Source organism: Columba livia, chromosome 1 (genome assembly GCF_036013475.1).
Source record: "Columba livia isolate bColLiv1 breed racing homer chromosome 1, bColLiv1.pat.W.v2, whole genome shotgun sequence".
Classification (NCBI taxonomy): Eukaryota; Metazoa; Chordata; class Aves; order Columbiformes; family Columbidae; genus Columba; species Columba livia.
The window spans coordinates 130,392,744-130,412,441 of NC_088602.1; the positions used below are offsets into that span (position 1 = coordinate 130,392,744).

The 19,698-nt window shown below is 38.8% G+C and overlaps 1 protein-coding gene across 29 annotated transcripts in view; it reads left to right on the forward strand.

Moving 5' to 3' along the window:
- The window catches only part of CALD1 (caldesmon 1), a 255,661-nt gene that overhangs the window by 82,065 nt on the left and 153,898 nt on the right, over positions 1 to 19,698 (forward strand). For 7 of the 29 annotated variants that reach the window (XM_021298738.2, XM_065029577.1, XM_065029559.1 and 4 more), the window contains one exon: positions 4,492 to 4,576. The exons of the other annotated variants lie outside the window; for them this stretch is intronic. The gene's annotated coding sequence lies outside the window, so the exon portion shown is untranslated. The remainder of the gene's footprint in view (positions 1 to 4,491; positions 4,577 to 19,698) is intronic. 29 annotated transcript variants of the gene reach the window in all.

The window sequence follows — 19,698 nt, forward strand, 5'->3', positions numbered from 1 at the left end:
GAATGGAAGTAGGTGGCCCTTGGTGCCATTGTTTTTGTTTGTTAATGCAAGCTCTACCATCCAAGTGTTCCCACATTTAATATCACAGAACATACCCAGTAGGATGGCCCTGCTATGAGAGACTGCTGTGCCTCAACCCAATTTCCAGTTGACGTGTAACATCCTGACACTATTACTTATTGATGAGGCTTCCCATCTTTGTGTGCGAAGACCACCAAAGACCACCAAGATCATCATCCTCGGAGCTCAAGTCTGATTCTACAGGTCTTGTGCTCACATCACCTGAGTTGACCTCATATCAAATAAGCAGCAGCATAATAGTAAATGAGATCTCATGTTCATTCATATTACCAAAATGACCTAAACCATTAAAAAGTTGTGCTCTAAGCTGGTCTGGACTCCAGGTTTTAAAGACTAGCTCAGAAAACTTAGAAACTTTTTGTAGTATACCATTAGTTTTAATTTGAGGAAGGGGAGAGATAGACAATGTATACTTGGTTGTTTTCTTGACCTGCAAAGAATCATGGTGCTATACCATGTTTATATAAAGCTTGCTCCAGGATGCAAGAGTAACCCATAGAATCCAGCTTGCTTATTGTAGCGGTAAAGCTAAATTGAAGGGAAAGAATTTATCCAGAATATTAGACCGATGCCTTGTGATCTAAACTGTAATTACTTTCTTTTCCAAAAATGATCATTTTCCCCTTCCTACAGAGAACAGAATTTCATCTTGGAAAAAAGCAATGGAAAAACATGCTGTAGTTTGCTTATAAAAATGTAAATGATCTGATTCTCTGTTTAAAAGTAGTTATCTCTAGCTATTAAAATTCTGAAATAAATGTGGTACTGACAACTTGAAGAGAAACCTTATATTTCCACAACTCTTTGGATTTGGTACCCATACCTCCATTTCCCCAACCTGGCAATCAATATATATTCATAAGAAAATATAATGATGAGATGATCTATAGGAAAGACAAAAGAAATAAAAACATATATCCGTTTGTATAACACTTTGGCCTCCTTTATGAAAGTGCAAGATAATTAAGTCTCAGCTTTTCTTTACGTGTGGCATTCAGAGATTGCTTGAGTATGAACAAAACGGATCAGTTTTCTACAGTCTTCTTAGTTGTTAATGTCCCTTGACTTTGGTATTTTGCAAGCCATATGACATAAAATAATATAAAAACATATGAACAGAGGATAAAACACTCCTCTGGCTCAAATCCTGCCAAGTCATTCGCGTTCATTCATTTCCTAGTCACATTCCATATATGTTTCATTATTGCTTTCTCTTAGGACAGAATTCAGGTTTTGACAGCTTTGAGGACACAAATGCACACTTTGTACATTGAAAACGTCATTGCAACTAGGAAATAAATGTTGTAAAATATGCTAATGAGTTTTGTTTCAATGAGGAATTCTTGAAGACGTGTGGCATAATGGATTTTTTTTTTTTTTCCTTTGGTACTGTGCTTTGAACTACAGTATAAAACTAGTCCATGAAAGAAAAACATGTCCTTTGTCAGGTATATGTGTGTGCATGTGTGTTTTGGCTCTGCCTCAACAAATGTGTGCCTAACTTCAAGTATGTACATAATCTTGTTTGGTTAGTGAGGAGCCTCCTTAAGTACCTTGTGAATGTGAGCACTTAAGAATTGCTTCATGTTAAGGTATCACAGGAAACAAGGCTAAAGGAAAGCCTTTAGAATGGAAATGAGATGTTCTTTTGATTAAGACTGATGTCCGCCTTTGATGGAGCTTTATCTTTGAAATGTCTCAGCAGTCAGGAAGTTACAGAATTTAATGCTGTTTATTATAATGCACCTTTGAATTTTTGTTTTTGTGCTGGTTTGACTAAAAATGGGTTATTTTCTTCATGGAGTTAGAAACCTTTATTTCCCATGGCTAGCATGCTCATTATTTGGACTTAGTTTGCAAACAAGAAGATAACTCCCCGGCACAGAGCTAATGTTTTAATTGCTCTGCCCACAGGTGTGAGGCAGCGGGGCAGAGGATGGGGCAGAGCTTGACTGACATCCAGACTGATCAATGAGAGTACTCCATCCCATTAGCCTCATGCTTCGTATTTCAGAGTTGGCAGTTGGGGCCTTCCCCTTCCCCTTCCCCTTCCCCTTCCCCTTCCCCTTCCCCTTCCCCTTCCCCTTCCCCTTCCCCTTCCCCTTCCCCTTCCCCTTCCCCTTCCCCTTCCCCTTCCCCTCTTGCTCTGGGGCACAGCCAGGAGAGTTTAGATTGGGAGTTTTAGTCTGGCTTTTTACCATTTTGCAGTAGCCTCTGAGCCTTTCTGTCTTTTTCCTCTCTTTTCTCTCTCTGGGATCGGCTGTGGGACCAGGTGCCATTTCCTGGGACTGGCTGTTCAGCGTGTTCATGAGGAGTTGGAGTATCTTTTATTTCTATTATATTTATATATATACACACTAGTAGTGTATCAGTATTTTGTTATTTTATTAAATTGTGTTTATCTTGATCCAAGTTTACCCCTTTGCTTTCAATTCTCTCCCCTTGTTGGGGGGGGGGGTAAGGTAGGGGAGGGGGCAAGTTAGTGGCTATTGTAGTTGTTTGCTAGCTCAGGTTAAACCACGACAGTTTTCCTCATCATATATAAATGATTTTTTAAAATTTTTTTTTCATGGCTACAGTAAGGTATGTAGAGTGAACAGTGTAAAAAGGTGAACTCCTACTTGAAAGAACTGGATTGCCTCATGTAGCTACATGACTCCTGCATGGCACATTAGTAATTGAATTTTATTAATGACTGGAGTAGTTTTGCATTTTATTGATGTAAGGATAGATCTAGATTTTTTTTTCTCCGAATTAGAACATTCAACTGCTGTTGACTTTACTGAGAGTTTTACTGAGGCTGAGATAGTCTGGAAACCTGGCCTCTGCAATGCTCAGAGGGAATCTGTATTCCTTGCACAAGACCTCCTGGATTTGGCAAACTTCAGAGAAAGTGGATCTCTTCAGCACTTATTGCAATGAAGTCTTATGAAGGTCCAGAGTAGAGTTTCCTGGAGGAACTACCACTTTGGATGGACACAGCTGCGATTTTTTCATCTTGGTAGTTCATAAATAAACAAAGATGTGTCTTGGTTTTGTAAAACAACAGGGTACAAGTTGTGTTTAGCCATGGTGGAGCACATTACTGTATATATTGTGGAGAGTTTGACTCCTCCATCATCCCATCTCATGCTGTCTTTATAAGACCTCGTTTGGCAGGCAGTATAAAATTAAAACAAATCCTTCCAAATTCCCTAGCATAAGGAACCCCTTTCCACTAAACTGCTGCCTAGGAATTTAGAAGAAATGGTGGAAAAATACAGTGTCATTTGCAATAACATGATCTATTTTTTTCCAGAGCTTTGTCAAATCTCCTGCTCAAGATAGTTAGTCTAATGAATGCTCTTAAACACATCTGTCAGTTGTGTTGTTTAGGTGGAGAATAGGGAAAGTAAATTGTGTATTTGTCTAATTAAAGGCTGATTGTGAAGCCAGTTCATTTTTGAGAGATCTTTCTTCACCTGGTTTAACAGATAAATATAACGTCTCTGGACTTTATGATAACAACCTTTTGTGTTTTGAGTATACAGACATTTGGAAGTTTTGTCTTTTTGCTGACTCTGTAGACAAAAGGAGATGGAATCCCCCAAAGCAATTTCCCAGCTGGATTACATCATTCCAAGGGGGATATCTGAGTCTATTCCCCAAGGAAGTTCTTCCAGTTCTCCTGCTGAGACATTGCTTGGAGGCAGTTTCCTGTCTCATGGACACTGCTCAAGCTGTTATAATTTATCCTGGCTATTACTTGGAGGTGGCTGTTCTATCACCATAACGATCACAAAATGGCTAAGTACACACAAAAGCAAATGAACAACCTGCCACCAAAAACTGTGCAAATGCACTCTCAGCTATGTTGAAATAGCCAAACATTTTTGCATCTTTGACTGGAGGCAGCCAGCAATCAAGGAACCGTGCTGATCTACAGCCAAAACAAACAGGGAATTCCCTTAGATATTTTTTGTGAAGTGAATCATGGGGGCATAATCAGGTTTGGCTCCATATTAATCATTGCAGTTTGACTATTAAAATTCTCTGCTCTGTGGCTGATGCTTCCCAGTCTGTTCTCAGGATTGCATTACACTGTGATTGGGTTACGGTCATGGCAAGAGGATCAGGTGAATGGAGCAGCTTCCCCTGCAAGTAGGAACAATTCTTTTTCCTTAATGGGACTTCAGATGCATAGTACAGATTCTGCCACAATTGCCCTTTCTCGCTTGGGATTTTCTTCCTCACAAAGGAGTCACTAGAAAAAGGAACTGTAAGTTAGCTTAGTCAGTGCCGCAACAGTACCTGGTAATTGCAGCAATGATCAAGATCTGGTCTTCCGCTTTCTAGATCATCCTTACTATAAAGCTCTTCTGCCTTTGTTGCCCTCTTTCTTCCCATCCATAAACACATCTGTCTTTCCAGTGCCTGTGATAACCCTTTGGTTACTCAAAGAAACCCTTGGGAGCTTAAGAGGCAGCATCTTCCAGGCTCAGGGGCATCATAACGGGTGAGATATGCTATTAATGTATATATATATATATATATATATATATATTTTTTTTTTTTTTTTTTAAAGTAATTTTCTATTCAGCTGAGATAATTGCTATCATGAGCAGCACTTTAGTATTGGCTTAGTTTTCTTGGAATTCAAGGTCTGGAATGGAAAGAGGCCATTCTGTGCTGATTAGTATTGAGTGTAATTTAACACGTTGGAAATATACTTTCCTTGGATGAACTAATTGTCAGAAATTGGTTGGGTATTTGGGAGTCTTCTATCTTGATGTTTCTTTTTGTTATCATTTTACATGTTAAGCATAGCAAGTATGTGCATACTTATCTAGTTTTCTGAAACACTGGAGAAGTTCTTCCATATTGTGGCTCCCATGCTCCCTGGACAATACCTGAATGGAAAAGGAGCATTTCTGCCCTTTACAAGGCCGAACTCCCATTTGTCTTTATCATTAAACCTGCACGTGGTCATTTTTGCACATGCACACATGCACACACAGACACATACATCAGCTGTACATACAGGTTACAGACTGAGGTGATTATTTCAGCTTGACGGCCATACTAGTCTTTCTCCTAGTAAAAATATATGAATATGGAGACTATTATATGTCATTAAGATAATAATGTTGCTGAATATGTTAGCAAAGTCAATGACTCTCTATTCCCTCGGTGTTCTGGTTTTAGTTTGATGGGGACATGTAAAAAAATTCTGCTTGCCAGATGGGTGGAAATTTGCCTTTCAAAAGATTGTTGCTTCAGCACTTTATAGGAGTCTTGCTAAGCAATGATAATACTAAGTGTTCCCAGGCACTTGTTTTATTATTGATATTTATCAAAATTGTTCCAAGTGAGGGAACTCCATCATTCTGACTACACAAGTGGAAGTTATGATGGGACATATAAAATAGTAATACAACAAAGAGTAATAATAGTGAAGACTAAGGAAAACAATTAAAAGGGACTTAAAACTTAAGTGAAGAAGCCAACCTCAATGAAGTGGTGAGGAAGGGACTTGCTTTGAATGGTTACCCTGTTTGTTGAATGCCTCTCTGAAATGACTGGCTGCTATCAAGGGCTGTGTCTCAAATGGGGGATACTGCAGATCTGATCTTGACTTTTCCCATGAGGGTAATGTTTTGTAAGCATTCCAAGAAATTGTGGTCATATACACAGCAGAACTGTTGGATGTGTGTTTGTGTTAAGTTTAGGGAAAAGCAGAGGAAGCCTTGCCTTTGAGTTATGTTGCCTGTCTCATGCTGTTTTTCTAGTCAGCCTTTTGTGATGACTGGTGTTCATCATGCAAATGAAAGAGTTCCAAGCAGGGCAGAGACCTGAAAGCATGCTGAATTTGTGTGGTCAGCTGTAGCTTGCCTGCTTTTCTGGACTCTGACTGTCACAGCTTCTGTCACAAGATGAGGGAAAGGAGAGGCAGGGCTGGGCTAAAGCCAGGAGAAATAAAACCAGAGTAATAGTTGGTTGGACAGTATTGGCTTCCAAACACTTTTTAAATTGCACATAGACATGTCAAGGCTCCAGTTTCAGTCCTTGGGTATAATTAATCCTTAAACAGTGGAAAACAATGCAATATGCAACTGATGAGCTGTCCTGACAAAGGCATGTCAGAGTGGAATTATTTTTTGAGGCTGTTAACTATGCTGACAAACAGAGTTGGTTAATTCTGTAAGGATAATGTTTTGGGTAAGTTCTCAGCTTCCAAATGCCTGCAGGCAGACTTGTCCATATTTGTGGTATATTTGAGGTCTATCCTTCTTTTGGGCCATATATCTTAAGAGGAAATTTAAATGGAATGAAACATTGTTGCAGAGTAACATCCTTCTCTGAAGCACTTTCCAAATAAATGTTAAGGCCAAAGGTCTTGTTTTTTCAGGGCAAAATATGTGAATCATCCAATATTTGCTCAGTTATAAATAGCAATGGACAAAGTTCTAAGGATGGGTTCCTGGGAGATTGTATCAGAGGTTTTTATTCCCCAAACTGTGCAAAGGCAATGATTGTCTCTAACTGTTGCATCCTTTTTGACACAGAGCACAGTGCTCTGCTCAAGTGTATCTTATTTCTATTCAATCCAAACAAGAACACAAACGCATCTTATTTCTAATAACAGATGAGAATTTGGTTCTAAGGAAATCTTAATTCCGAATGGTTTTAGTTCTCCAGCCACAGCAGCAGTGATACAGATTATACTGTGCAGGTGATAGGAGAAAGTGCAATCCAGTGGGAGGAAGCACTTGACTGGGATGCTGTGGAAAGAACAGCTGGGCTTGAACAGGTGACTGCACTAATTTATGACTTTCTTATCCCATCTGTAAACAGAAGGAAAGATGACAGTGGCTGTTTGAAAATATTGTTGTGTTACTGTCAGTTAAAACCAGAATCTGGCAATATGTCATTGCTAATTAATAGATTAATGTAAGCTAATTCCATTAGGTCTATCTAGTTTGTCTCCTGCAGTGAAATCCATCCTCTTCCAGTGCAGGTCTTATAAAGCTCAGTGTGCATTTTATGCATTGCCAAAAAGCTAACATAAAACTTGAGTGATTCATGAGCCTTGCTAAAGAGGCTGAAGAGCAGATCCCTTTAACGCCTTGACGCTTCCGAACAGAGCTACAGTATTTGAGGTACATTTATATCCTCATGGTTCTTCCTGGAAACAGTCCTGAGGCATGTGAGGCATCTGCCTTGTTCATATATATCACTAGGATAATAACACTTAGATATAAAATTCAAAAAAATAAGAAAACACACAGCATAAGTTCTTAGAAGAGGAGTGCAATTGCTGATTTGCGTTCTAATTTTCTGTATCAAGAATGAATGTATGGTAACTAAACTGACTGGGAAATGTGTTTGATAGTAAATGCATTAGCTAAGACCTCAAATAGCAAAAGTATAGTATTTTTCAAGCACTGATGTGGTTTTGTATGGATGTATGTTTTTCTGTTAGTACTTACTAGAGAGCAAAAATCAAAATTGGCCTCTAATTGTTATTAAGTTTAATTCCAAAATCTTGCAATGTAGCATTTTTTTTCTACCCAAGACTTTAACTACCCTACTTTAACTAACATATATCCCATTATAAACTGTTGTGTGCTATCCACACTCAGAAAACTACAATTAATACCCTTTTATTTTTTTTTTTCCTTTTTAAGTCACAAGGATTAAAGGACAAAATTGCTGCTTTTTTTGGTGGTTGTTAGTACTATCATACGCGCTACAGTGATTCCAACCAAGGGCATGTGGCAGTAATGGAATTCAATGTACAATCAGTTTTAGGGAACAGCCTGTGCCTTGTAAATATAATCTGTAAAAGGCTTCCAAACTTCCTGAAACCAGTCCCTTCTGTTTCCAAGTCTGCATATGATCTCATAGGAAATGATCTGGGAGAGGCTGGCTAACCCTTTTTGCATAATCAAGGTAACATTGTTCTTTTAATGCTTACAGTAACTTGTTTCACTGATATAAGCTCAACAATCCACTTTTCCTCTGTTGCCAAATCCCTGTTATCAGACTTTTCAATTATTATTTCAGTGGTGTTAGATTAAAGTGAAAGGACTGAAGAGTGACTTAAAAGACTGGCCTTGATAATGTCATTAGTTTGTTTTGTCACCCTTTTTGTCTTAATTATTTTAAAAATCTTAAACCACTTGCTGCTCAGTGAAGTTTAGAAGGTGGAAATACAAATATAAAACATGAGTGGGCCAGTTTTATTTTGCAGTGGACTCAAAGATAGAGGCAGAGAAGTAATCTGCACCTTGCCAGTTTTCATAAATGGCAGCAGTAGCAAGGCAGTGAGCAAAATACCTGTCCTGCATATGGATTTGATGTTGTAACACATCTCATATGTACATTAGCAGTAGATACAAAAGGTGTGTTCTTGTATTTGGGCCTTTTAAAACCTTCTCTTTCTGGGCTGTTTACATAAATGCAGAGTGCCTCATATACTACATGTTCTTTTATATCCTCGGGATACCCAGAGTTTCCTCAATATATCTGGCCCATGAAGGGAAACACTCCAAGGGGTGACTATCTCTGAAAGCCTTGTATGGCAGCTAGTGTTAATCTCCTTTGGCAGGGAACAGAGAACAAAAATATCTGGGTTTTGTGACTGTGCAGAAGTACAATTGTGGTCTAGTTCATGTGAATAGGTAGTTAACTGCACCAATCTGAAATTACAGTGAGCCTAAGCAGAGGGTTCTGTGGCACTCAGCTTACTGTGGAGTTCTTAAGTTTGGCACTCAACTCTGTGCTCCAGCCAAACATTTTCTTAACCATATTAGGTCATATGGAAATTGGCCAACCAGCAATAGGCTTTTCATGTACTTATTGTTTGTGCAGATACTTTATGGAGCAGACAGCCACTGCTTCTCTTAAGAACTAGCAGGTTTAATAAAATAAGACAAATAGAACCCTTTAAAAATTGTCATTAAATCTGGCAGGAAAAAGAGAGCATTTCCTAAGACAAAGAAACCCAAAGTTGACATTCATATGACACAAGTTTGTGGTTCCCTTGTGCTTTTCATCCATGGATCCTGATCGCTCTAAAGATGGGATCCCAGTAAAAGCCCAGTAGTTAAATATTATGCTGTTATTCAGGTGGAGAACAAGAGTACAGTGAACCTGACTGTCTAAGGCACGAGCATACCCATTCCCCTTGGCAAACTCATCCAAGGCACGGGAGATCCCAGCAGCAGGGCAGGGTGAACACGTGGATCGGTCACTCTCTAAACTGTTGCAACAGGGTTTGATTGAGTTTGACAGATGGAGCCTTCTGTGTCTTGATGAACTGTCAACAGGGTCTGCTTATGCATCTGTCCTGTTTCCTGGAGAAAACAAAGAGGAGAAACAGAAAATACTGAATATTGAATTGTTTAGTTTCTATTGGAAATTAACCCGAAGCCAAATAGAATAGGATCTGGCATTTATTTTCATGATTGTTCTTCAGGATGGTTAGATGAGAAACAGGAGCCACTAGTGAATGCCCCATTTTGGACATTGTTCATCAGTCCATGCAGGCTGATCTCCTTGTTTCAGGGAGTTCCTAGTTAGAGCTGTAGTTTATGCCTGGCGTAGTGCCATAGCAATGGGCCTGACGTTTCTGTTTCTTCAGAGTTAAAGAGGTCTGAACTTTCCCCAACAAAGGATAGAATATTCCACTAGGAAAATTTCAAACGTTGTTTTCAACGTAAAATTTCAGAATAGAGTGTTTTCAGGATGTAGATGACAATTTGTGTTCCTTAAGGATGAAAAGTTGAGAAACAGTAGTGTTGGTTAAGTACATTGTCAGGTCTACCACATACTCTAGTAGATTTTGCTACTAAAATGACTTTTTTTGATCAATACATTTTTTCATAATTTTAAATTTACTGCTACTCCCTGCAGCAGTAAACTTGTTTCACTAAAATGACTCTTTGCCCTTGCTAATGCTTTTTTAATATTTGGAGACAGTTGTCACATCACCTTCTTAGGATTCAGTCAGTCAATGTAGCCTTAGTTCTTTTCATCTCTCTTTGTAAATCAATCCCTCTCTGTTTGCTTAACATTTTTATGGCTCTCTCATGATCTTCCTCTGGGTTTCTGTTGTCATTCAGGAAATGAGTTCTCCAGCGCTAAGTAAAGTATGCCAGGTGTGATCACCACAGAGCTGTGTTATGACTATTACCTTTCTGCCCTGTGAGGTTGTCTTTGTATTTCCTTTAATATTGCTTGGACTCTTACTGCTACCACATCATGCATTATTTGGTGTGTACTCCTGATAAATGGGATTAAATAACACCAACTTTAAACCCTTTGAGCCTTTTGATTACAAATTTTGGTAACCTCTTTCAGAGACACAAAAATGGCTGAAATCATACTTGTGGTTTGTAGCTAAAGGCAGCACTGGAGCCAGGAATCTGGAATCATCTTGTGAGTTCTGACCCTGCTTTTTGCTGATGATGTGTATGAAGTCATTTGACTTCTTGACCACTGTGTCTGTATGCGTTAGAGGACAATAACACCATAGTAGCTGCATTTGGTAAGGTTGCTGTAAGGGTTGATTGAAGTCTGTACTTGATCTGAAAAAATATAAAGAGGTGGAAAAGTACAATACTTGGTCAAAAGGCTGCAGCAAACCACATTACATGACCTGCAAGCTTATGTTGTCCAGGCTTGTGGAAACTGAGGAGGACCATAATTAAAAACTCTGTGCACAGTCATTTGTCAGTAACCATTTGTCACCTTGTTTCCTAAAAGAAGAGGGGAACTAAATCAAATGAAAACAGTCAACTTTATCTTAAGTGTAGCCTCTGCAAAGTTCACTAGAGACCCATTGAGAATATGGTTTTAGAATGTCCAAATTTCCTTTGTTGTTTTGCCCAGCTGTTGTTTTTTATTTTGAGAGACCTGCACAAGCAAACATACAATCAGCTGAAAATGCTGGAAAAGGAGTTGAGCCTGTCTTTTGTTTAGGCGTGTTGATATCAGCGCAAAATGAATTATCAAAATCATAAAAAAATCATCAAAATTCTAAAAAAAAATGTAGCAGAGCTAAGGGTTGAGCATGGAGAAAATAAAATATTGTTTTTATGTGTACGCTGAACTCATGCAAATGGCAACACATCACAAATGCTTCTCAACCCAAGGCTGGTAATCCACTCCCTGGAACAGCAAATGGCTTTATCCATATTGAAGAAAACTGTGTCATATCCTGCTGCATGAACTTGATGCAGCTGGAAGCAGGTTTGTCTGTCTCTCCTCTGCCCATCATCTTTGTGAGATAGAAAGCTGGTGAAGTTTTCTCTGCAGGAACGTCCAGTTGATGTTATTTTGTGAGGAGCTGGTGTTCATTTGCGGTATGTACCTGGTGAAGGGTTCCTGGAGTATTCTAACAAACCTGAGAGCCAGGCTGACTCATGGGCAGTCTTCTTAATCAGGACTAGCACTGCTTACATGAGTTGAGAAATTCATAGTAATGTTCCCTGAGGTTTATAAATGCATCCATGATGTATAGTTTTTAGTAAGCTAAGTTTATATTTGGAAGTGAATGCTCTGAGGTGGCTGAAGATAAACAAAGTTGACAAAATGTTTTCTTCGCAATAGTCGATGTTTTCACTGTATGTAGCTGCTTACGGAGTTTGGTGATTGCAAGGTTACAAAACCAGTTGTGTGAAAGTTACTGCCCGGGTGAAGGCTTTTGCCGTAGACTGGAGTCATGGATGAGAACTGAAAGGTGCACAAAGGGTTTGAAAAGTGCAAGGAGGATGTGCAAAGGCACATGAGCTCTTGGGGCAGGAGGGAGGAGGTTCTAGGTGACTATTTGTGTTCTGCATTCCCAAAACACATAAGACTAAGACAAAATTGATGGAAATGCAGCCTGAGTGCTAAATTCATTCAAGGGAAATGGGGAAAGAGTAGACAGAAAAACACTTCCATTGGTTCCCATTTTAGGTTCAGTAGAGAAAAGAGCTCTGCTGTGGGGTGTAGTTCAGTTCTTGCAAGCAGAATTTCTATGGAATTTTGACCTTAGGTAGACTTCCCAAGAACAGCTACTGTCCAGAAGATATTCCAGCTAAAATTTTCTGAGAGCTGTTTGAAAATGTTGGCACTGTTTCATCTGAACTCTGATCCAACTTTAACTATGAGAGGAAAATAAGAGGGTTCTGATTTGGATCTAAATGATTCCTCTCTACACTATCCAGCTTGCACATAAAATGAACAGAGGAACAACCCAACCAATCAACTTCCCAAATGACCACTTATAAAGAATAAGAAAGTAAAAAACTTGCACAGAATTTATATTTGACTAGACTAAGGCATAATTTTAACCACAGAAAGTTATGTACAGCGGACTACGCATCTCTTTAGCAGTGAGAGGGGAGATTGGGGCAGGGTAACATGACACAGAAATGAAAGTGACCTACGTTACACTTGCTGAAAATGTAGCCTGTGTTTTGCTGGCTTTTAGCAGCCTTAGCAGAAAGTGTTCCTGCCATAGTATTGTTGTTGTCGGCATCACAACTAATTCAGTTATTAATGGCATCTATATGCAGACCTTTCCTTGGTTTAATCCTAACCCACCAGGACTGATCTAGTGGACTGATCTGGGAGCAGAGACAAGAATTCCCCAAGATGTCTTGCTTTTTTTACCTTAGTTTACCTGTTGAGAATAACCTGACATGGCAAAACCAGATTAGGCAACAGATGCTTGATCAAGAGGAATATTTGTATGTCAGTGATGATATACAGCTCTGTTCATTTGAGTATTTTGTGAAAAGCAACTCCTGCCTGAGGTATTTCCAACATCAAATAGACAAAAATAGGCATGTGCAGAGAGGGAGCAGAGATGCAGACAGACTTGTCATAGAGTCTGTTTAGAAGAAGGCTAGGTTTGGAGCCTGTTCCCCAAAAAGGTCTTCTGAAGGCAGGCTCAGTAAACCCACTTTGGCCTAAATATTAACGATCTGGATATAGGCAGTTTTGATTCAAGTTGGACCAAATGTCTTTGGGAAACAATTCACCTCTATGAAATGAATATGCCTGCAACAGCAGGAGGGCTGGAGTGGCTGGGCTCACGGAGAATTCAGGTCTTTCCCAAGCCTGAGCATGACTCTGGATGAGCCAGCTACAGCCTGGACCCAGGCTTCAAAGTCTTCAATGAACTTCTAAATAACCTAGTAGGAGATTTTTTTATTTGATTTGTTTTCCTAGAGGTGAGCCAGCAGTTATGAAGCTGAGATGCAAATTTGTTCCGTAACAAGCTTCCTATTTTATGAGTATAAAAGGTAGCTGTTTTTAAACACTGATTGATTGTGGCCCACCTGTGTTCTTCTTGGGACAGAATTATGATGTTCCTTTGAATGCTTTTGTTCTGTATGCCTCCTTCCATATGCCTGTGTTATGTAACAGAGTGAGCTAGACAGTTACAACTAAATTGAGTTGTCATTTGGGGACAAAAGTCTTCCTGTTGCTGTTTTTTTTCCTCTCCTATCTGTTCCAGAATTTTAGTTAATATCTTGCCAAGATTTTGATTAAGTGGCTTGGATATAAAGGAAGGTTTTGTTTTATGACTCTTAATAAAGTGTGTATATGTGCCTGTGAAGTTAAAGATAAACAGATCTCATGCTCCAGAGTGTAAGCTGAATGCTGAGGAATTCAGAAAAAGAATTCACCTGTCTTATCCTGCTTGTTATTGCATGATTTCATAGGTGAATTGTGGATTTGTTTCATCTTATTCCAAATATCTCATAGTCACCATTGCAGGCAGACTGCTGATCTTGGTGGAGTAGGAGCTACAGCTGGTATCACTGATGTTATGCTTATTCTCCGAACAAAAATAACAGATTGGAGGTGTATAATAATAAGAAAAGGAATTTTATAAACAAATTAAATATGTGGGGAAATTCGAGTGAAAATAGTAGTGGTTAGGGAACGAATTTCAAGAACTGGAAATACACAGTGAAAGGTAAAGCTCGTAACTGTCCATTGTATGACATTAAAATCTATCTTTATATGTTCAGGTTTAGATTTCTTTGCTTTAAGGAAAAGAAATTGAATGAATGGATTGTAAAACTGTATGCTTGGCAAAAAAAAAAAAAAAATCTTCATCTTGAGTTCATTATACAGCCATCCCAATATGCCTTTAGATTGGGGGGTTGTATGTTGATTAGATTGTTATGTATGGTTAATGGCGTGTCCATAGTTAGAGGATCTTGGGTTCTGGTTTTGTTACATCTGTCCTCAATTTTTCATATCTTTTGACTGCGAGGATGTACTGACTTGCCAGTTGAATCCTTAGAAATCTTTCTCTGAAAGTGCTTCTGTGAAGAAGGTAATGACTTCCTCCTTCCCATGCTCTTTTGATGTGCTCCAGCTTACTGCTGTTCTCATTCAAGACTCACATATAGCATTTATGTTAAAACTGGCAGGTGGTATTACAAAATATAGAAGATAGACTGAAAAAAAAGTTGGCAAGTAATCTAGTCCGTTCTCTTGGCCTAAACCAGAGGTTGCTACTTGAATAATTTGAGTGGTGTATTCTGTTCTGTAAGTGTCCTGTGTCAAGATGAACAGTTTGCCTCAGTTGATCTGTAACAGTGCTTAATTATCCTTTTCTTTATGTTATTCTCCCTAGTGTCTTAATTGGTAGGGAAATCGTTACTGTCAAAACAGAAAGTCAGTCTCCATTTCTCTATCTTAAGCACATTATATCTTGTCCTGCCCTCGGTAGACATGAAGAGTTTATACTTCTTTTCTCCTTCAATAGGTGTAAGGAAAGCTACCATACCTTTTAGGCCCAGCAGACCTCAACCCTCCCAACCTCTTCATGGAGGCCACTTTTCCTAGATCTCTGAAAGCTTTTGTTGCCTTCTTCTGGACCCTTTTCCAATTGGTCTACATCTTTCCTGAAGTGATGTATACCTGCAGACAGACTTAGGACTTCAGCCAGGAACTGACCAGTACTCAAGAGGAAAGGAATGATGTTTATAATCGCTGTGTTTCCAACAATATGACATTGTTCCTAGAGTGTGATTCACTATCAGCCCTGGGTACTGAGATTATTTTAAGAATTGAGGATTGCTGCCTCAGTTAGTAAATCACTATCTAGTGTTTGTGAAAGCAGTAAATCACTGTCATGATTTTTGGAGATATTTAGCCTGCAAGTTTAGTATTCTCAAAGCTGAAAATTACCTAGTTTTACATGTTCTGATACTAGTCAATAGTGCCTTCAGTTGCTATTCCCAACTTTTATCTAAATTTTTAAGCTATGATTATCAAAAATACATGTCAATGAAGAATCTTGATCTTTTTGATCAATGGCTTGGGCTGCCTAATGTATTCAGGCATATCATGACCAAATAGTTTCACACGATAGGTCAGGCTGAAAAAACAAAATAGGATGAAATAGGGAGGCAAGCCCCAGAGTAATGAGGAAAATGGAAATGCACGCATGAAATGCTTCGATGGCTGGTTAGGACAGCAATAAGAGAAACAATTTAGGATGGCTCTGGAGCCAAGTTTCTTTAGCACCTATGGGTGTGCTTCATATTGATTTTTAATATCTGGTTTGAGGAATCTTGAGAAGGAGACAATGCAATGACAAAAGAGAAAATATGTTTTGTTGAAAGTGGAGTCCTGTGGAAGATGTCATGTTATGTGGAAGCCATGCTTCTTTCATACAAGATGAACAGCTTAAGGCAAGGTGGTTGCTCCTCTCGTCCACTTTGCTACCCTATGACTGGAAGATTTTGGTGTCTTTGAAGTGAATTTACCATAGCAGTGGGAGAAGCATCCAGGTCTCCTCAAGCTTGGTCTCCTGGAGGTTTCCTAGACACTCAGGTGATTGATAATGAAGACGACAGCTCTTATACATCCCCTAAAGAAGTAAACTGGAAATGTCTACATTGGTTGCAAAGACATTGTCAGTGCCTAACGTCCATTTGCCATGGTTCAAGTATGCCAAATTCAGAATAGTAGCCTTATAGTGAAAGGTCCATCTATGTTCTTTAATGCTACTGAGTCATTCACTCAGTTCAAGCCAGCTTTTTCTACTTCCTAAAAGAGATGGGGAATTTTGAAAAGTGTCCATCAGTCTAATCACTCAGTAAAGAGAAAAGCTTTGGAAATACCAGGCTAAGGATATATAAAATTGGAGTTGTTATCATAGTGAAGCATAATGGTAAGAGTTTACAGTGGGTCTGTTACTATAATCAAACAGAGAAAAGGCTCTAATCCTTTGAAGAATGTAATTTTTTTACATTATTTGTCCAGTTATGGGTGTGACAGGTGAGACCAGATGTCCATGGTACAACTCTGTGGGCTCTTTGTGGGCTGAATGTGGCCAACGTTTTCAGAATAAGAGCCTTAATAAAGTGTTAAGCTTTCTTGTGTTATTGACATCCTAGCTACAGTATTCACCTTTAAAGATACCAAAACTTACTTCTTGGGGTGATAACTGATACAATATAGATTTTTCACTGTGCTAGGAATAGGAAAAAACTGCTAATTCAAATTTTCCCATGCATTAAATGAATAAGGTCACACGTTTTTAAGCTCACCACCTTGTCTGTCTTTTTAAAACTGTGCTGAAAGTTTTCTGTCTTAAGCTAGGAACATCTTGTGCACATTGCTGTGGTACACATGCAGACCTCAACTGACTGCTAAGTATTGTTAATGAAATTCAGTTTGTATTAAATATTATAAGCATTTACAAAATATTAATTGAAATCCATGGGAACATGAAATAGACTTCTGAGTAAGTTTTGAGCCAGGCTCTTAATTAGAATAAACACATTGGTAACAGTCAGTTTTGCAAAGGTAAATACTTGTTTTCCTCTTCACAGTGTAACAGGAGTGTAATCACACTGAACATTTACTTAGTAAGGTAATACCTTATTTGTGTAGACTTATGAAGAAAAAATGAATGTTTTCCTTTTTCCTCCCCACCCTTTCCTCTGGGACATTGTTAGAGTATGTGCATATTTGATCTCATCCAAACCTAGGGAACTGAAATTCTTTTTTCCCACTGACCTGGTAGATTTTGGTAATTTTCCAAAGGCTCAGGAATGTCAGTAGTGTCACTTTCCTTTCTCAGAGCTGTCTTTAAGAGTTCATCTCTGTTACAAAGGCCATAATGGATATTCAAGAAACTTTCAAATTAAACTGTGGAAGCTGAAGTCCCCATCTTATTAGCAGATCATGGTTCAGTGATAAATTGTGCACTAGGGCTCATAGTAATCAATAAGAGACATTGTAACTGGATGTTGTGATGCAACTGTGACACGAATTCTCTCTGCTGATTCCTGTTACCAGCAAGCAAACTGACAGGTGAACTTCATACTGGCAGGATTTTTGGTGGAATAGGTATTGCCTTTGTGTGCAAAGCGGTCATGGAGCTGGTACAAATATGTAATGCTAGTGTAAATTCCATAAGTTAATAGGACGAAAATGTGATCGCAGATTTGCAGACCTTAGTGGTGTGTTTGTGCACAAACCTAGTGATTGTGAAAAATCAGTCTAAATGTAATTGGTCAGCCAGTTCTGAATTCAAACTGCCTTAGTTATTCTTAGAATTACAGGTGAACTAATGCACTTTCAAGAAAGAATATGGAAAAGAAAGCTCACAGTTACTATTTTGTATGAAGGCCACTTCCATTTCTACCCTTCAAGCACTGTAAATACCCATTAAATTATTGCTGTATGGCATCAATAGTATATTTTAATGTTATTTTTCTTTATATAGCATATGTCTACTCTTTAATCTGGTTCAGATGACTAAAACATGCACATAAAAATGGAAAAATGGAGAATCATATTAGAGATCTTATGAATGATAATAATGAGACCTTAGATATCAGTGTCCATGTTTTGTAACAGGGTCTTGAACTTTTTAGGTGTATCTGTTAGATCAGGACCTCACAGTGTTAACATAAGTGATTGCTTTTGTCTACCAGAAGTGTTGTCTCTGTTCTGCAATAATAATGATGCTAGGAAAAACAAGATAAGTTGTTTAATGATATTTAGGTAAGGTTGACATTAGACTTGAATGTCATGGCTCCTGTAGATGTGCCTCAGCCACAGGATTTTCTTGTCTCTAAATACAAATAAGGTGAGGTCAGCTAAAACACATAACCAGTTAAAAAGCCTCTGCAATGGAGTATAGCTTGGCAAACAGAGCTGAATTACATCTTAGAGGACCAAGTTTCTCCTTTCACTGTTTTGAACCTTTTCCATTTTGCATGAGGGAGGGCTTGAATAGGTTGTGTTAATTACCTGGGATTTGAAGCCATAATGTGTCTCAAAGAGAAGCAGCTTGAAGCTGGTTTTGGCATGTTGCGTTACTGAGCTCTTCATTTCTAGGTGTATTGTACAGTGCTAGTGTGATTCATCCTGAAGTTTATGTTACAGTCAGGCAATCTTTTGGCTAGTATGTTGGATGCTGCATATTTCATGGCTGATTTAGTTGGATTTGCAGAGCTTTCCATAAACTATGCAGTTCTAGAAATAAATTTATGGGTTTGAATGAGTAACCAGTTACCTAGGGCAAATGGTACTGTCTCCGATTACTGTATGAAAGGAAGTTAGGGTTTACCACTAATTGCAGATTAAAATTAATATTTGCAAAGGAGACATGTATGATTTATTTATAAGTGTTTTCTGTTTCCATAATGAAATTTCCTTTGGGTTTAAGTACAGTCATTTGGAGGAAAAAGCAGAGGTCTGTGGCTCATTAGTTTCTGGTGGCTGTCAGAAGTCATTAATCAATTGCCCCTTTTACCAACATAGGTCCTAATTGAGCAAAGCATTTAGGCACATGCTTAACTGTAAGCATGTGTTTCAAAGCACGTCACCTAAATCAGGGCTTTGATGTGGTTCAAGTTTGCTGCATTTCTTTCCAAGTCTAAGGTTACCTTGAAATGACAGGAGTAGCTAATGCATCAGTTAAGGTGCTGTATACCTTCCTCACCTGTCTTTCTAAAAAGTGACATGCAAGGAGAAAAACTGGGTCAATTTTTACCTCTGCCCCCTTTCCCTCATTATCTTCAAATCCTACCTCAAGTGGAGGCTTCCGTACTGAATAGTAGGGCATATGAAATTGTAGGAAGTCAGGAGAAAGGAGAGCGAAATGAGAAGACAGATTCCATTTGATTGTTTTGAACTCTGATCTCTGTTTTTGCTAAATCCCACTTGACTGTGTGGAGGAAAGCAGAAAAGTAGCAGAGCTGTGTTCTGATGTGGCCAGATGAATTCCTGGTATGATGGATCTCGTAAGTCTAGGTAGAAGTGTACCCATAATTCTTAATCTACAGAGGAGATGTAGAGTGAAGGGAACTTGAATTTAATTCTTCCAAGAACTTCTACTATTGTGAAAATTACAGTGGGACTTTGAGCAGTGATGAAAGATCAAGACTGAGGGTTATGTTCTCAGTCCCAGTCTTGTCCACTTTGATGCAAAAATGATCCAATCTGACCGCAACTATCCTGCAGAGAAATTCCCTGGCAGAAGTAGCATCCCAACTGGCACATAACTGGCCCTTCTGTCTCCCTTTCCCATTTTTACTCCACCAAGAGAATCCAAGGGACCTGAGGGTGGTTTTTTTCCTTACATTTGTTCATACATGACTC